General features: G+C 46.9%; 1 long non-coding RNA gene across 2 annotated transcripts in view; it reads right to left on the minus strand.

Annotated features, from left to right (window-relative positions):
• Positions 1 to 748: 748 nt before the first annotated feature.
• LOC122464416 overlaps positions 749 to 18112 on the minus strand; it is a 59165-nt gene continuing 41801 nt past the window's right edge. For both annotated transcript variants that reach the window (XR_006288408.1, XR_006288407.1), the window contains exons 3-4: positions 13288 to 13488; positions 749 to 873 (exon numbers count right to left, since the gene is read on the minus strand). This is a non-coding gene — a long non-coding RNA (uncharacterized LOC122464416). The remainder of the gene's footprint in view (positions 874 to 13287; positions 13489 to 18112) is intronic.

Raw genomic sequence — 18112 nt, forward strand, 5'->3', positions numbered from 1 at the left:
GTGTTCTTTGGCTTTGCTATTCTCATACCACATTTCCTCAACGGTGAATGGCATAGAAATGCTTTTCCCCTACTAGCATTTTTTTCTCTAAAAGACATACACCTTTCTTCAATGTCTAATACAATGTTTCAGGAAATCCCTTTGCTTACCTTACCAGTGCACAATCAAAATCCTACAGAGTCTGTGCATGAGCATCCTAAGAGCTGGAGAGGGCGACCATTCACTAGAACTGGGGAGGAGGGAAACGGGAAGTTTAGCTCACTTTATATACAGAGAGCCAAATTCAGCTCTGGATCACACCAATGTAAATCTGGAGTGATTCTGTAGAAATCAGTGGAGTAAATCCAGATTTACAATGATGTAACCTAGAGCAGAATTTGGCCCAACAATTTGATTTCCACAGTTTATAATGTGATGATTTGATAATGGCCCAGGTTTCTGTCACTTACCCAGTCACAGCACAAGTGAGATGGGTAGACCAAGTTTGCAGCCATGTCAGTGGAGAAAAACTGCAACCACTTAAACTGTTCCATAAATCATTCACTAATTTCTTCAATGTCTCGGGGCACTGCATAATAAATTAACATAACGAATGATATACTGCAGGAAAGCCCTATAGCTATGTAGTGAATATGACTCATAAGTGAAGATCAAATGACTATTTTTATGAACAATTAATGACCATATTTAATAGCCACTAAACTTGGTAAATGGCTCAATTTAAAAAACAAAAGCGGTGGGGCATACAAAAGTCACTGGAATTGTGGGGCTGGTGACTTTCACAGCCTGGCAGAGGCTCTGCAGAGGGTGCAGTTTGTCTCAGGTCCTTGCTGGTGCACAGCAGACATCAGGAGTTTCACCTCAGGTACCTGCCTTCAGGGGAATGGAAGGAGAATTTATGAGCTGAGAGCCTGGGGCCCAAAAGGCACTCGAGGTGCAGGTGCTATTCTCACTCGTCACCCCCAGCACCCAGGAATCAAAGGAGGTCTCGACCAGGTCCCAACAAAATTCGTCTTGCTGGGAGAAGCTTGGTTGGTGACCAAAGCCCTGTCCCAACTGCAGCTCCATCTGATTTAAAGAATAGAATTTATACCAATTAGAGACCCGTTCTCATAAGACAAAAATTCATGTTTAATCCCTGTGCTGGAGAATTTAAACATGGCTGTGGCCCAGTGGAGACCAGACAGTATGGAGAGGCCAAACCATGGTTTGTAGTTGACTTTGCCTTAGATTTCTTCCTGGGCTAGTGCATGATTTCTTCCTTCTTTAACCTGATGTAATTACTGGGACTGCTCCCTGCTGGAATGCGTAGAGTGCCAGAAGTATGCCTCATGTTCCATGAATCAGAGGCAAGCACTGTAGGTGTTTCAGCAGCAAGGCCTTGTAGACATTAGCCCTGGTGGGTCCCAATAGCCACTCAGACATATGGCTAAGGGAAAGGGTATTTTACTAGGGCTGGCAGGAAAGGAAAAGATTGCAAAGACCTGAGATACAGAAGCTTCAACAGTTACAATTCAAAGTGAGCAATAGTGGCTCTTGTTTGGGCTCCTGGGGCAGTCTAATCCAGAGTCATGGCTCTTCAGTGCTTGGGGTGTCACTCCAGTCCAGTCTCTATTCAAGCAAATAGGAGCTTGTGGGTTTCCAGGCCAGGCTCAGTTAGGTCTCTCATTGGGGCCCCTCTGCACTGGCTCCCTGCCCAGCTGCTGCTGCTCCCCTATAAGTCCCACACTGATTTGCACCTAGCTGTGATGTCTGGCACTCACAGACAGTTCTACAAGCAGCTCTACATACAGTTCCAGGAGTTCCTCTCTGCATCTTGCTTCTCTGCAACTCCTAGCTCACCATGCAGCTGCTACTTCCTAAAAGAGCCTGTGATGGAGCAGGGAAACTGCTGCCTGGCACAGCAGGGGTTAAAGAAAACCTTTGGGTTCAGCTAGCCCCACCCCATTATACCTGCAGTCAATGCCAGGCCTGGAGGGGGGAGAAAAGAAGGGAGCCTGGCTCAGTTGGGAACTGACTGGTGAGGAAGCAGGAGCTCTCTGTTGGCCTGCCTGAAGAGGTGGATCAGCAATCTGCCAGCCAATGCAGCCACTGGAGGCAAGTAAGCTTTCCCCTGCCAAGAGGAGTCTGTAGATAAGTCCCAACTGTGGGGCAACTGGACTAGTGTGGCCATGCTCCAAACTATAGAGACTTTAGTAGGAAGTAGCCCAGAGAAACTGGTCTTGACCTATCTCCTCTGCTTAGGGATTGAACTACACAGGGCCCTGGGCTGGGACCTGGTGCAGAGGGAGGGCCCAGATTCCCCCACCACCTTCTCTGACCAATGATCTAGACACTAGCCACCTGGCCACTGAAGACCCTAACCCAGGACCTAATCCTTTCCTGGGTCAGGACCTTCTCCTTCCCTGGCCAGGAGGAAGAGAGGTGTGTAGTGGGCAAAGGAGTGCTGCTGGGAATAGTAGTCCCCTGTTTAGCAGATGTACCGCACTGGTATAATGTGTTTTGCCCATTGTTTTGGTTTAAATTAGGCATAAGTATTGCAAAGCCAATCTATTTCTTTCCTTTCTGGGGGAAGGAGGCATGTGGTGAGGGTGGATCTTTGGAGGAGGATGGCATAGTTTTCAGGTGGCTCTTTCTGGTAATGTGAGACTAGATGTACTGTGCCCTGTGCAAAGTGGGTGTCAAATGCTACTAAATCAGATGGGTGGAGTTTTACACCCAAAGTGCAACTCACTTGCACTGGTGTAAATGACTCACCAGGGGCTCTATTCTCCATGTTCCAGCTCTGCAGGAAGGCTAAAGGGGTGCAGCAGGGAGCTGTGTTGCACAGTCACAGAGGAAGTTAAGTTAGCTGGAGGAAGGATTGGTACACTGGAACTCCACTCCTTCACACATACCCCAAAGCAATCCTGCCATGTCTGATTCCTTCCCTGAACACCAGAGGGGTGACTGCACAGGAGCTGGTTCTGCTTCCTCTGCTGGCCCTTTATCAACAGAGCTGCCCTTCGTCAGGGGATGTTTCCCCTGGCCAGCTACAGTCAGAACACATCTATTTTATGTCCCCCAAGTGACACAGAATGGACACATTCTCTGGGCATTGGAAAGCCAGGGCCACTGTTTATAAGAACTTGATTTCAAATATCTGGTAAAGGTGCTGAGCACTTGAGAGGTGCTGTAATGAATGGACATGAATGTTGATCTGGAGTCCAAACTGATATAGGTCCCCTGAGAGGGAGGGGTAGGATGTCAAGGGCAGCAAAGTTTCAGTGCACTCCTCCTACCATCACACGACCAGAGGCTGGAGGCCAGTAAGGCTGAATGGGTCTAACTGTCAAACAAAATGGAACTACCATCTTAGGTGACCTGGCTGGCCAACTGGAAATATCTGGCTGAGGCGAGAGAGACTTCAGAGGTCCTCGAACAAAAACGGTTGGTCAAGAGGGTAACTGGGTTCAGGCACACCCAGGGAGGGTGGAATGTTGAGAACAGGGTGCTTCCCTGAGACGGGGGAGCAGCTTGGGAACATCTCTCTAAAGAAGGTAAACAGAGACCCAACTGGGTCCCAAGAGCTCCTTGGCTTCCCAAAAGAACACAAGTTGAGTTTGTTCCATTCCTGTACCTCGAGGGAAGCCCACCTAACATACCTGTAGCGAGGCATCCAATTAAATGAGTCTAAACATACACATAGGCTGGCTGTTTTTTAAAAAAATCTCTTATGCTTTGTTCTATTTGCTAATAAACGTATTTGGTTTAGGTGGGCTGCTTTTCATTATAGCATTGGTCACAGGCTCCCAAAGGGAAGTGTCCAGTTGGACCTGTGTGGTAATAAGCTATTGGCATAGGTGGGGTGATTACTCTAAGTGAGAACTGCAAAATTTCACCAAATGGGTTCAGTCACGAGGCCTGACAGCTGGTGGTGTGGCAGGGGGGCAGTGGCACTCAGACACCAGGAAGGGAACTAAGGTGCAAGCAGCCCCATAACTGTCACAGATAGTTTTATTTTATTTTATAAATCAAAATCAGTAAACAAAACCAACAGTTTGACTTGTGTAACCAATGGTAGCCAAGCATGAAGGAGCATATGAATGTTTAGTATATCTGGCACGTAAATACCTTGCAATGCCAGCTACAAAAGCGCCATGCGAACATCTGATCTATTTCAGGTGACACTGTAAATAAGAAGCAGGCAGCATTATCTCACATAAATGTAAACAAACTTGTTTCTCTTAGCAGTTGGCTGCACAAGAAGTAGGACTGAGTGGACTTTGTTTTGTTTTTAGTGCAGTTATGTAACAAAAAAACTACATTTCTAAGTTGCGCTTTCATGATAGAGATTGCACTATGGTACTTGTATGAGCTGAATTTAAAAATACTATTTTATCATTTTTACTATGCAAATATTTGTAATCAAAATAATATGAGCACTGTAAACTTTGTATTCTATTATTGAAATCAATATACACCTCTACCCCAATATAACGTGGGTTCATATACAACACGGTAAAGCTCTGACACCTGGCTCTGAGCAGCATGTTAAGGGTGCTGGGCCGGGCTGGGGCCCAGGAGTTGGATAAGGGGCCGAGAGTCTCGGGGGCAGTCAGGGGCTTCCCACCCCCCTCCCCAGGATCTGGGAGGCAGGAGCTCTGTGGGGGCACTTTTGGGGTGGCCACACAGTCCCAGAGTGGCCTGGGGGATTAGTGGGGGCGGGAGCAGCCAGCTCCGCTTCCCTCGCTCCGGGCCCAGCCGCGTCGCTCGGAGGAGAGGGCTTGGGGAAGGGCTTCCCCCCGTCCTCACCAGCGGAAGCGGAGCAGCCCGGCCCCAGCCTGCTCCACTCCGCCAGCTCCCAGCAGTGGCGCTCCGCTTCCCGCCGCAGGTGAGCGCGGGACCTTTCCCAACCCACCCACCCCCCCCCCCCCAGCAACACGGCTGGGACCGGGGCAAGGAAATTGGAGCGGGCTGGGGCCGCGTCGCTCCGCTTCCCGCTGCAGGTGAGTACGCGGGGGGGCGTCCTTTCCGCAACTTACCCGCACTCACTGGCAGCGGGAAGCAGAGCGCTGCGCCTGGGAGGTGGAGTGGAGCGGGCTGGGGCCCTTTGCTCCGCTTCCAGCCGCTGCTGGTGAGTGCCGCCTGCCCGGGTGGGGGGGGTGGATAGGGGTCTGATCAGTCAGGGGATGGGGAGCGGGGGGGTTGGGTAGGGTGTGGGGTCCTGGGGGTGATTAGGGACAGGGGTCTCTGGAGGGGGTGGTCAGGGAACAAGGAACGGGGGGCCAAAGCAAGTTTGATATAACAATCTCACCTATAGTGCGGTGAGATTTTTTTTGTTTTGTTTTGGTCTCCCAAGGACCGCATTATATCGGGGTAGAGGTGTATTTGAAAATGTAGAAAAACCTCCAAAAATATTTAATTTCAATTGGTATTCTAGTTAATTAAAACTGCGATTAATCACAATTAACTCACGTAATTAACAAAAAAAAATTAATCGACCGCCCTATAAAACACCAGAGACCAATGCTTTATAATTGTCTTATACCCTTAAAATTAGTTTGCCCAGCTCAACTAATTTAAAAAATGTTTTGCTTCTTGGCTGAACTTTTAGCCAATCTTTGTATTTTGCTATCCAGTTTATGATGGAAGTAGCATTGCTGTAATGGGGATGCATTTTACAACACTAAGTCAGATAAGAAACCACTGAGTCTTGATTCCTAATCGGCTAGGCTGCAATACGGACTTAGGGATTTAAGAGGTCTCTCATGCTTCAATTCTCCATGCATAATGGCTGGCCAAACCACATTAGAAACTGGTTCACCTTGAAGGGTGTTTATACTCTGTTCCCAAACTGGTTTAAAGGTTTGTACAGAGGAGGCCTGTAGGGAAGCCAGCATCTGCAATAGCTGCTTGGAGAGGGGCATTGGGGGGGTGGGGGTGGGGTGCAAATAGCATCTGAGTTGAAATCTACTCTTCCAAGAAGAGTGGACTTACTGAGCCTTGGTCTACACTATGAGTTTAGGTTGAATTAACCCTGCACCTGTCCACATGACCAAGCCTGTTTTGTCGACTTAAAGGGCTCTTAAAATCCATTTCTGTACTCCTCCCCAGTGAGGGGAGTAGCGCTAAAATCTACCTCACTGGGATGAATTTGGGGTAGTGTGGATGCAATTTGACGGTATTGGCCTCCAGGAGCTATCTCGGAGTGCTCCATTGTGTCTGCTCTGGACAGCACTCTCAACTTGTGTACCTGGCCAATGCATAGGAAAAGCCCTGGGAACTTTTGAATTTCATTTCCTGTTTGGTCAGCATGGCAAGCTGATCAGCACAGTGTGATCATGCAGAGCTCATCAGCACAGGTGACCATGGTGTCCCAGAATTACAAAAGAGCTCCAGCATGGACCAAATGGGAGACACTGGATCTGATCGCTGTATGGGGAGAAGAATCCATACAGGCACAACTCATTTCCAAAAGACTAAATGCCAATATATTTGCCAAAATCTCCAAGGGCATGATGGACAGAGGCTACAACAGGGACACACAGCAGTGCTGCTTGAAAGTTAAGGAGCTGAGGCGAGTCTACCAAAAAACAAAGGATGCAAACAGTCGCTCCGGGTCAGAGCCCCATACATGCTGCTTCTATGATGAGCTGCATGCAATTCTAGGGAGTGCTCCTACCACTACCCCACCACTGTCCGTGGACACCTGCAAGGGGGGAGTCTCACGCAACAGGGATGAGGATTTTTGTGGAGGAGGAGGTTAAGGATAGCGCCCAGGCAGGCAAGTGGAGAATCCCTTCTCCCCGGCAGCCAGGAACTGTTCATCACCCTGGAGCCAATACCCTCCCAAGGCGGGCTCCCAGACCATGAAGCCAGAGAAGGCACCTCTAGTGAGTGCACATTTGTAAATATAATACAGGGTTTAAAAGCAAGCGTGTTTAATGATTGATTTGCCCTCGAGACTTGGAATGCATTCACGGCCAGTATAGCTACTAGAAAAGTGTGTTAACGTGTCCGGGGATGGAGCAGAAATCCTCCAGGGACATCTCCATGAAGCTCTCCTGGAGGTACTCTAAAACCCTTTGAAGAAGGTTTCTGGGGAGGTCAGCCTTATTCCATCCCCTAGGGTAGTACACTTTTGCCACGCCTAGCAAGTAGTCTGGAATCATTGAAGAACAAAGCATTGCAGCAAATGGGCCCAGGCTTTCAATCAACATCTGTTCTTTATCTCTTTGTGTTAGCCTCAGGAAAGTGATATCATTCCTGGTCACTGTTAGGATATAGATATTCAGGCCTGTCTGTAAAGGCCTATACTCTAAGAATTTTGGTGTATTCTTATCACTTGGCTAGTTATAGAGGTATAAAAGAGAGAATCAAAATCACTGTCTGCTGGTGTAAGGGCCTTCTCTTACTGTGACAGTCTGAGGCCCTGTGCTTAGGCTAAGGCCTTTGGCTAAGCAGCAGAGGCAGCCATAAGCTAGGAAGCGACCGGTCACATCCTCACATTCCAAACTAGTCACATTGAAATAAGGTGCTATTGGGCTGTTACGAATACAATCCTGTCCTGAATACAATCCTGTCCTGATAATGCCTATCACCTCCAGAGAAAGGGAAGTGCCTAGAAAATGTAAAAGGAAACAGCATCCTGTCTGGCAAGAACTCACTTATCAATACTGGGATGTGAAATCCTCACTTCTGTATTGTTTTGTCATTATAGTTCCCACTTTGCTATTGTTTGTCTGTATAATCTCTGTCTGGTTCTGTGATTGTTCCTGTCTGCTGTATAATTAATTTTGCTGGGTGTAAACTAATTAAGGTGGTGGGATATAATTGGTTACATAATCATGTTACAATATGTTAGGATTGGTTAGTTAAATTTCAGGAAAATGATTGGTTAAGGTATAGCTAAGCAGAACTCAAGTTTTACTATATAATCTGTAGTCAATGAGGAAGTGAGGGGGCCTTGGTGGGAGGGGGTGGGCGTGGGAGAGATGGGAACAGGGAATGGGGGTGGAGAAATTGGAATCATGTTTTGCTAAAGGGGGAAATGGGAGTGGGGAAACTGGAATCCTGTTTTGCTAAGGGCAGGAATGGGAACAGGGACACAGGTGTAAGGCTCTGTGGTGTCAGAGCTGGGAAGGAGGATACTAAGGAAGGAAACTGGAATCATGCTTGCTGGAAGTTCACCCCAATAAACATCGAATTGTTTGCACCTTTGGACTTCGGGTATTGTTGCTCTCTGTTCATGCGAGAAGGACCAGGGAAGTGAGTGGGTGAAGGAATAAGCCCCCTAACAGTCACCTGGTTCAAATATGGGAAATTTATTTAAGGGGACATTCAGAGGTGTCCGTTCCTGCTGGGCTGTTTGCCTTTGGCTGAAAAGAAATCATCCCTGCTGTTAGCCACGTGGTGGGGGGAGGCCCGTTTGTGCTGAGCTGTTTGCGTTTGGCTGACAGGGCTCTTTGCTAATACTGGCCATGCGATCATCCCAGAGAATTGGGGGGGGGGGGTTGGGTTGTGCTGCACATTCACCCTAAAACCACAGCCCCTCCTCTTAAATGGCCAACCCAAAGGGTTTTGCTTGGTATGGGAAAGGAGATCACTGCTGTTTGAAACCATTCCCATATGTTATGAAGGTTGAAGCTGAAACCCTTTGCCTTACCATGGCTGCCTGCAAGCCGAATTCTGTTGCCCAGCGGAGTGTGTGTGATCTCTCACACCAAACCGGCAGGCACTCAATATAAGAGGCAAAATGCAACCTTGTACCAAAAGCACATGTGCTATGTAATGTGAAACTGTTGATTCAGTGTGAAATAGTCTTCCCTTTGTTCTCTAAAATGTATCTTTTTAAATACTACTCTCCCTTTTTCCCTCCCACAGCTGCAAATTTTTCTACGCTCCCCCTATCATCTCCGTCCCAGAGGCTAGCGCAGATTAGAAGGTGGGGAAAAAAACGCACTTACGATGAAATGTTCTCAGAGCTCATGCAGTCCTCCCACACTGAAAGCTCAGCAGACTGCGTGGAGGCAAACAATGGCAGAGACCAGGAAAGCGTTAAATGAACACGATAAGAGGAGGGAGGAACGCGATAAAAGGAGGCAGGATGCAATGCTGAGTCTAATGGGGGAGCAAACTGACATGCTCAGGCATCTGGTAGAGCTGCAGGAAAGGCAGCAGGAGCACAGACTGCTGCTGCAGCCCCTGTATAACCACCTGCCCTCCTCCCCAAGTTCCATAGCCTCCTCAGCCAGATCCCCAAAAACATGGGGGAGGCTACGGGCACCCAGCCACTCCAACCCAGAGGATTGCCCAAGCAACAGAAGGCTGGCATTCAATAAGTTTAACTGTAGTGTGGCCTTGTCCTTCCCTCCTCCCCTCACCCACCACCCCACCAGGTGCTTCACTCCTCCTGGGCTACCTTGTGAGTTTCCCCCATTTGTGATGAATTAATAAAGAATGCATGATTTTGAAACAATAATGACTTTATTGCCTCTGCAAGCGGTGATCAAAGGGGGGAGGTCAGTTGGCTTACAGGGAAGTAGTCAACCAAGGGGATGGGTTTTCATCAAGGAGAAACAAACAGAACTGTCACACCGTAGCCTGGCCAGCCCTGAAACTGGTTTTCAAAGCTTCTCTGATGCACAGGGTGCCCAGCTATGCTCTTCTAATCACCCTGGTGTCTAGCTGTGCATAACTGGCAGCCAGACGATTTGCCTCAACCTCCCACCCCGCCATAAATGTCTTTCTCCCTCCCCCCCACCCTTACTCTCATAGATATTGTGGAGCACACAGCAAGCGGCAATAACAATGGGAATATGGGTTTTCCTGCGCTCTAACCGAGTCAGTAAACTGTGTCAGCGCGCTTTTAAACATCCAAATGCACATTCTACCACCATTCTGCACTTGCTCAGACTATAGTTGAACTGCTCCTTACTACTGTCCAGGGTGCCTGTGTATGGCTTTATGAACCATGGCATTAAGGGGTAAGCTGGGTCCCCAAGGATAACTATAGCCATTTCACCATCCCCAGTGGTTATTTTCTCATCTGGGAAGTAAGTTCCTTCCTGCAACTGTTCAAACAGACCAGAGTTCTGGAAGACGCAAGCGTCATTCACCTTTCCTGGCCATCCCACATTGATGTCAGTGAAATGTCCCTTGTGATTCACCAGTGCTTGCAGCACCATTGAAAAATACCCCTTGTGGTTTACATACTGGCTGCCAAGGTGGTCCAGACCCAAAATAGGGATATGGGTTCCTTCTATCACCTCACCACAGTTAGGGAACCCTATTGCAGCAAAGCCATTCACTATGACCTGCACATTTCCCAGAGTCACTACCCTTGATAGCAGCAGCACAGTGATTGCATTGGCTACTTGGATCACAGCAGCCCCCACAGTAGATTTACCCACTCCAAATTGATTCTCGACTGACGGGTAGCTGTTTGGCATTGCAAGCTTCCAGAGGGCTATCGACACTCACTTCTCAACTGTGAGGCCTGCTCTCATCTTGGTGTTCTTGTGCCTCAGGGCAGGGGAAAGCAAGTCACAAAGTTCCATGAAAGTGCCCTTAAGCATGCAAAAGTTTCGCAGCCACTGGGAATCGTCCCAGACCCACAACACGATGCAGTCCCACCAGTCTGTGCTTGTTTCCTGGGCCCAGAATTGGCGTTCCATGGGACGAACCTGCCCCATTGCCACCGTGATATCCAAATTGCCAGGACCCATGCTTTGAGAGAAGTCTGTGTCCATGTCCTCATCACTATTGTGATCACGCTGTTGTCACCTCCTCGCCTGCTTTTGCAGGTTCTGCACGTACCGCAGAATAATGCGTGAGGTGTTTGCAATGCTCACAACAGCAGCAGTGAGATGAGTAGGCTCCATGTTTGCCGTGGTATGGCGTCTGCAGGAGAGCAGAGTTGCAGCGGAAGTGGTGGATGACGACAGATACCACAAGAATACATGTTTATACAGAACAACGAGAGGACCTGCGAGTTGGATTCATGGCACCAGGAGAGCAGAGTTGCAGTGGAAGCGGTGGAGGACGACGGTTAGCACCACGCACATTTCCCAAGCAAGAACACAGGTACCCAGGAGCACATGACAGACAACATGGAGAAATTTGCTATTGAGACAAGAGCAGCAGAGCAGAGTTGCAGCGGAAGAGGTGGATGATGACAACGGTTAGCAGTCCTACTGCACCGTCTGCTGACAGCAGTATGGTGTCTGCACGGAAAAAAGGTGCGAAACGATTGTCTGCCGTTGCTTTCACAGAGGGAGGGGTGACTGACGACATGTACCCAAAACACCCGCAACAATGTTTTTGCCCTATCAGGCACTGGGAGCTCAACCCAGAATTCCAATGGGCAGCAGAGACTGCGGGAACTGTGGGATAGCTACCCACAGTGCAACGCTCCAAAAGTCAACGCTAGCCACGGTACTATGGATGCACCCCGCTGACTTAATGTGCTTTGTATGGACATATGCAATTGACTGTATAAAATCAATTTCTAAAAATCTATACGATTGTCTTAATTATGTAGTGTAGACATACCCTGAGGCCCTAAGGAGCCTCTGAAGGAAGCTGAGGGGAAGGCCCTTACACATCCTCTCCCCATAGAGGAATCTGAACTCCTAATCCACAGCAGGACAGGTGCTTGAGAACTGTTTGGCAGCCTCCCCTAAGTTTTCACCAATAAGATTTAGTTCTTTACTTTGGCCCCAGTGCAGCTGCAGAGCCACAGATACCTAAGCCCCATTGGGTAAGTGACCATATAGTTGCTAATCTGATACAGGAAGGAACCTGACTGTCGTGTAGAATCAGATTTCAGAGTAGCAGCCGTGTTAATCTGTATTAGTAAAAAGAAAAGGAGTACTTGTGGCACCTTAGAGACTAACAAATTTATTTGAGCATAAGCTTTCGTGAGCTACAGCTCACTTCATCGGATGCATACAGTGGAAAAACTGAATGCATCCAATGAAGTGAGCTGTAGCTCACGAAAGCTTGTGCTCAAATAAATTTGTTAGTCTCTAAGGTGCCACAAGTACTCCTTTTCTTTTTGTAGAATCAGAGTAGCTTTCCCAGTGTTCCATGGTGAGAGCTGGAATCTATGGAGATCATTATGCTGAGTAACTTTACACCGAAAGACTATATATAATCTTCTAGTCCTAACGTGGCTATGTATAACAGACATGGCTTGTCAGCTTCTGAATCTGCCTTCATTTGAAAATCATGCCTATCTTTTTAATTTAATAAGGCAATACATTTTCCTAATGCTGTCCTGGAGCTCGTAAAATCAAAGATGTGAAAATTCATCTGCAGCTTTACACTACACTGTCTTACGTCACTGTCATAGTACTTGCAAGTGGTAAAGGTGGAGAGTAGCCTGCTTCTTTCTAAGTGTTCCACACTGCCTCTTGCATCTCCTTCTGACCGGCCAGAGAGTCAGTTCTCAAAGGCTCTAGCCAGATATTCAACTGCATCTGCAGCATCAATATGTAATAACTGAGTAATTTTACAACGTAATTCCACGGTTATTTCTTAGGGCAGAAATAAAGTGCTACCTCATAATTAAAAAATAAAGAGAATGACCTTTCTAATCACCAGGCTTTAATTAGGCTCACAATTATGTATAAAGTGCAAGAACTGTATCTCTATATTTGCTATCATTCCCCCACATAGGAATTTTAACCTCCTGCTTGCTGCAAAGCAGTATAGTGGCATTCCTTTGAAACATCAATGTTCCAATGTAATGTACCTACTAACATAGCTTCTAGTCCACGTATAAGGTAATGTGTGTTTTTTTTCCCCCATGTGTCTCATGAGCAGTAGAATAGGAATCAAAGGGCCCATGTTCCCTGGAGGGACTGTTGTTGCTGGGACACCCAGGGAACACATGGAATTAGGCTGGAAGCAACTTAGCCACATGGACAGACTAGAGCAAAGGGTTTAATAAAGTTCCATTTGTTCATCTTAATATGTTTTCAGCTTCACTCTTTGCTAATGAAACAACTAAGGAGAATGGTTGCCATACCTCCCTGCTGTATCTTCGTACAAAATGTCATAGCTTTTTTTAATTATGTGATTATCCTGCACACTATTCTATTCAGGTTCTTATGACACCCTAATCACTGAAGTACCTGCGAGTCTTCCACTAGTGTATTAAACACTGTGGCTAACATCTGTCACGTGTGATTCTCTCTTCTCCCTTTTTCTAACCAAGGGGAAAATTGAGAGGTTGTTTGATTTTACGTGGGCTGTGCTGTGTGTGTCTGTTATTGAAGGCCACGTCAAAGTACTTCTTACCCTTAGAATGGAAGTGTTGGATTTGGTTCTTTTATCCTGTGGGAGTATGTTCCACAGGCTAGAACCGACCCAAAGAAAGCTCGGTCTCCTATGCAGGGAGATTTACGCTGGTTGTGGACAGCTCCATTGTTGTTGACCATGGTCCTCATCCTGGAGCTTCAGGCGACCTTTTAAGTATCCTGGGCCCAGACCATGGAGTCCCTTGAAGATAAAGGGGTGTTACCTGTCAGCTCTGTGTTCTTGGGGAACCAGGGCACAGTATCCAGCCTGTATGAATCATAAAGGACACACCCCCCACCCCCAGCCAGTCTCTGCTTGAACCAAAACCAATCAGAAGAAAGACTTACAAAAAGCAATGAAAAGGAAGTGGGAGATGCACCTAAACCCCTCAGGACAAGGGTGACAGGATTAAGGCAACTCTCCTAGCCTCATTTGCATCGAACATGGGACAGGGAGGCATCTCCATTAGCATACAGAATGGAGAACAGAAATTCCAAGGCAAGAACCGCACTGAACTCTGGGACCAGAAAAGCAGGGAAGCACTGCATGACAGGGGGAATCTCTGCTCCAGATGTTAATGAACCTATGCCTGCACACACCCAACTTAGTAGTTATCAGAGCAATTCTAGTAATAAATCCTTTATTGGTATCCAAAATAGTGAAGCTGCCTAATTGCATTGTGAGCTCCCTCAAAGGAACACCATCCATAGCCGGAATGATAAGTTCCTATTGTCTAGCCTGAACAAAACAACTCTGGTATACTCCCTTGAACCATCAGTTTACCCATAAACAAATCTAGTGTTTTCCATTGAACCAGTGTTGTTTCCCTACCAAAAAAACCCTACCCACACTCAAGTAAGTGTTCTGATGCCTGGATCCAAAATCTGCATCAGTTCCATTGGGACTTCATCTTTTCCTGACTGATCGTGCTGGGGGCTCTGCCTGTCTCCAGCACTCTGGACCCTCAGCTACCACCACCATGTGGGAACCCTGACCTATTGAAGCTTCACAGAGTGGTGAGAATCCATCTCTCTCTCTCTCTCTCTTTTTTTTTTTTTTTCTACTCTAGGTATAGCTTTCTAACCCTGACTTGTGTGATCAGGTATAGTTTTCTAAACCTGATTTTTGTAATCAAATTTAAGCTAGATTTAATATTGTAACTGTTTTGTTTGTTTGGCTCTCCTTGTATGGTTATTACCTGGCAATAAATAACTTTTATGGTTAAGCTGGTTGTTTTTCTCTTTCTCTGTGTTTTTTGGCTTCCCTATTTGCTCTGCAGCAACACTCCTCTTACCTAAGCTAAAGATCCCTGTAGTGCCCAAAAATCCTATGGGGTTTGCTCTTCAAGTGGGTTACTACCAGAACAATTGTAATGTGAAAGTGGGGATAGGGACGTGCTGAACCTGTGACATAGGAGGGTGGCTGCTTGGAAGTGCTGCTCGACCCAGCCTGCTCAGGCATACTCTATGCCGGTGCGGTACCCATGGCATATAAGGGTGACAGCTTGGAAGTGCTGATTAACCCAGTCTGCTCAGACACACTGTGTGTGTTCATCTGGGGCTGGAGGAACCCAGCCCTGGGGAACCTAGGTCCCACAGGATAGCTCCATTGGAGGGAACTTGCAGAAGGGAGAAGTAGAGCTCCATATGAAAACACAAGTGACACAAGCAGCACATTGATAGAATTACAGAAACACCTCCCCCACAGAAGAGTTACCCTAATAAATGAGCATACCCCAAAGTAGCGGGCAAATATGATCCCATGCGTGACATTCCAGCCCCATTGATGTCAATGGCAAAGCTTCCTTTGTCTTAATTGGGCCAGGATTTTGCCAAAGAGCACTACACTACACCAAACTTCATCCAAAAATAGGGGGAAGTTTATTATAGGCATCATGGCAGAGGAGAAAGGAAGGAGGCATTCCTGCCTTTAAGCATTCCTGGAAGATCTTATCTCTGATGCCTGCTATAAACTGTTTTGTGTGCTGCTGCCTGACACCTGATCTTAAAACATCTAGCTCAGCAACTTGTACAAAATATAATTTTAATATGGAAACCATAAATTATAAGGTATTTCATCTGTTTATATCTTAATGGAAGATGATCATAGCCTGGTATCTCTTCATTCTTAAAATATTGTAGCAAACATATTTCATTGTTCATTCTAGCATTCACCTTGGGGCCATACAACATGGATGTTCTAAGTATGATACAAAAGACACATATAATGGATGTATTCTAGTTAGTGCAGGATGGTCTTATCAGAGACAGTGTCATAAAAGTCACACTCATTTCAACAGTTCTTAGCAGTGCTGCTCACCTGGTAAACTTTTATAGACTAGGCATAACATTTTGCTAAAAATCTCAGCCCTGGGGCTAACTTAAAAAAAAAAGAAAGAAAGTGTGTCCAGATTGTAGTTAAGAGTGTGGAAGAAATGACTAGATATTAGGTTTCAGCTGCGCTTTTGCATTTCTAACTCAAACCAGCTTTGTTTAGTTTAAATAAAATTCTACAGGCCATTGGCCACTCTCCTCTATTCAAACTAATCAACTTTGCAGAAACCTCTCCTCCTTTTCCTCTACTGATCTTGTACCTTCAATATGGCTGGGAAGACAGCAGGGGTGAGCTAGCTTTCCTTCCTGGTCCCTCTTCTCCCCCATTGGTCAGAAGGAGGGAGAAGTCATGCAAGCTGGATCCTTTACCAGACGGAGTTATCAGAGAGGACCCGAACAATCACTGCTAGTTTGGCTTTGCTCAGACTAGGCCCAGTTACTACAGTGCTGATGAATGCACTGAGAGACCAGCAGACCCCACCATCTTCTATTACATTTAGGACTCTTCTACAAACCTTGTCCCCACCTACCCAGATCAGATAAGATGTTTGGCCAAAATCCAAAGATCCTTTGGTTTCAAATGCCCAAAAAGGTGAAGGGCAGGAAAAGAGGATCCCCTATGCTGGTACTAATACAACTCCCACTTCAACAAATGTAGGAAGGGCTTGAGTGGGAGCAGAATTACCCATCAAGGCTTCCCAGACACCCTCCACAACCTGTATACAGACAGAAAAACCAGAGGTAATTCCTGAAACAGACCTCCCATGTCAGGCCATGGAGTATTGTCATTGGGACGATGAGTCAGCTAAGGTGCCATGCATGAAGAAGAAAAAGACACACTGGTTAATATCAGCCCATTGTAGATGTAAGCAGAGTCAGGATGAGCTCCATCCTGACATCTGGTGGTGAGTTTGGCAAGTTGTGGAAAAGAACTTCAGGGGCTGATCTCATTTGCATAGGCACACCCACCCCGCCTCACATGAGCCCATAGCTGCCCAAATGGTCACTTTGGCTGCTGTGGGATCCCCAGTTTCTCTGTCATTGGGGCAGGAAGAATAAATTGTTATTATCCTGATTATGTGAATCAAGGACAGTGGAACTGTACTTGGCCTTTTGTTATGATGGAGGGACTTGCCATCAACTAAGTAGCACTCACTAGGCAAGGAACATGGGTTCCAAAACTCAGTGAATTGAGAGAGGCTGGGGACAGGTATTAATACCTGGTGGTGAGAGCCCTACATGCCAATTGCACCGCCTCCTCTCTCCACTGTGGAATATCAGAGCTAATTTTGATTCTATTAGGAGTTTAGTTACAGGCTGTTGAGCTGAATTCACTTTGGGCCAATGGTGCACCAGCACTGAGGCTCCCCTACTACAAACTGAAATCACAAAAGAGCTTAAAATCACTGAGTGTTGCGTTAAGTAGTGGGGGGGGGGCTGAAGATATATTGCAGAGCAGCTCACGGGATGGCTGGAGCAGCTCATGGGATGGCTGGCAGAGCAGAGCAGCTGGTGGAGTGGAGCAGTTTGCGGGATGGCTGGAGCAGCTCATGGGGTGGCTGGCAGAGCAGAGCGATTCGTGGGATGGCTGGTGGAGCGGAGCAGAGCCCCATGGAGAGGTGGGGCAATAGGCTTTGGACCACATAAGGTGCCCCTTAACCCCCCATCTCTACCCAGGTTGGGAGGTAAAACTCTGCAGATAAACTTTTGAACTCTGGGGCTGCACTGACCAGGGGCAGAGACTTTTGGGTTGTTGGACTTTGGGTGACTTTTGGGTTGCTGGACTCGAGAACCAAAGGGAAAGGACACGGCCCAATTTTCTTGGGGTGGGTTTTTTGCTCATGGGTTGTGTTATGAAGCCTGTTGGTGGTGTTTCCCCAACATAATGCCACATTGTTTCTCTCTGTTATTAAAAGTTTTTTGCCACACTCAGACTCTGTGCTTGCGAGAGGGGAAGTATTGCTTCTTAGAGGCGCCCAGCGAGGGTGGTATATATTTGTCCCAGGTCACTGGGTGGGGGCTTGAGATGGTTTTGCATTGTGTTATTGGAATGGAACCCTTATATACTGAACCCGGCCCTTGTTGCTGCCAACTCTGACGGGCAGAAGGGTTACATAATGAGCACAGAGTGGTTAGTACTGTGACAGGATTCTTCAAAACATACAAAAGAAGACAGTGATGAGCTGAAAACTGAACTTTCTAAGGCATTTCAGCCCGAACACGCAACAATCATGTACATTTTCCTTTGCAACTGTATGTAGACATTTATATTGGTTCCTATTACCAGGAAAGGTGGGTTAAATGCAATCCATTGCAAATCAATGGATATAATAAAAAAAACCCAGCTCTTACTCTAGTTATAAAACCATCAAATGTCTAAACAACTGGGGCCAGATCCTCAGCTGCTGTAAATTAGAATAGAACCATTGACTTCAGAGAGCTACTCTGATTCTCATCTACTGAGGAGGTTACCCACAGACTTTCTAGCTTAC

This window comes from Chelonia mydas, chromosome 2, assembly GCF_015237465.2.
Source record: "Chelonia mydas isolate rCheMyd1 chromosome 2, rCheMyd1.pri.v2, whole genome shotgun sequence".
Taxonomy (NCBI): domain Eukaryota; kingdom Metazoa; phylum Chordata; order Testudines; family Cheloniidae; genus Chelonia; species Chelonia mydas.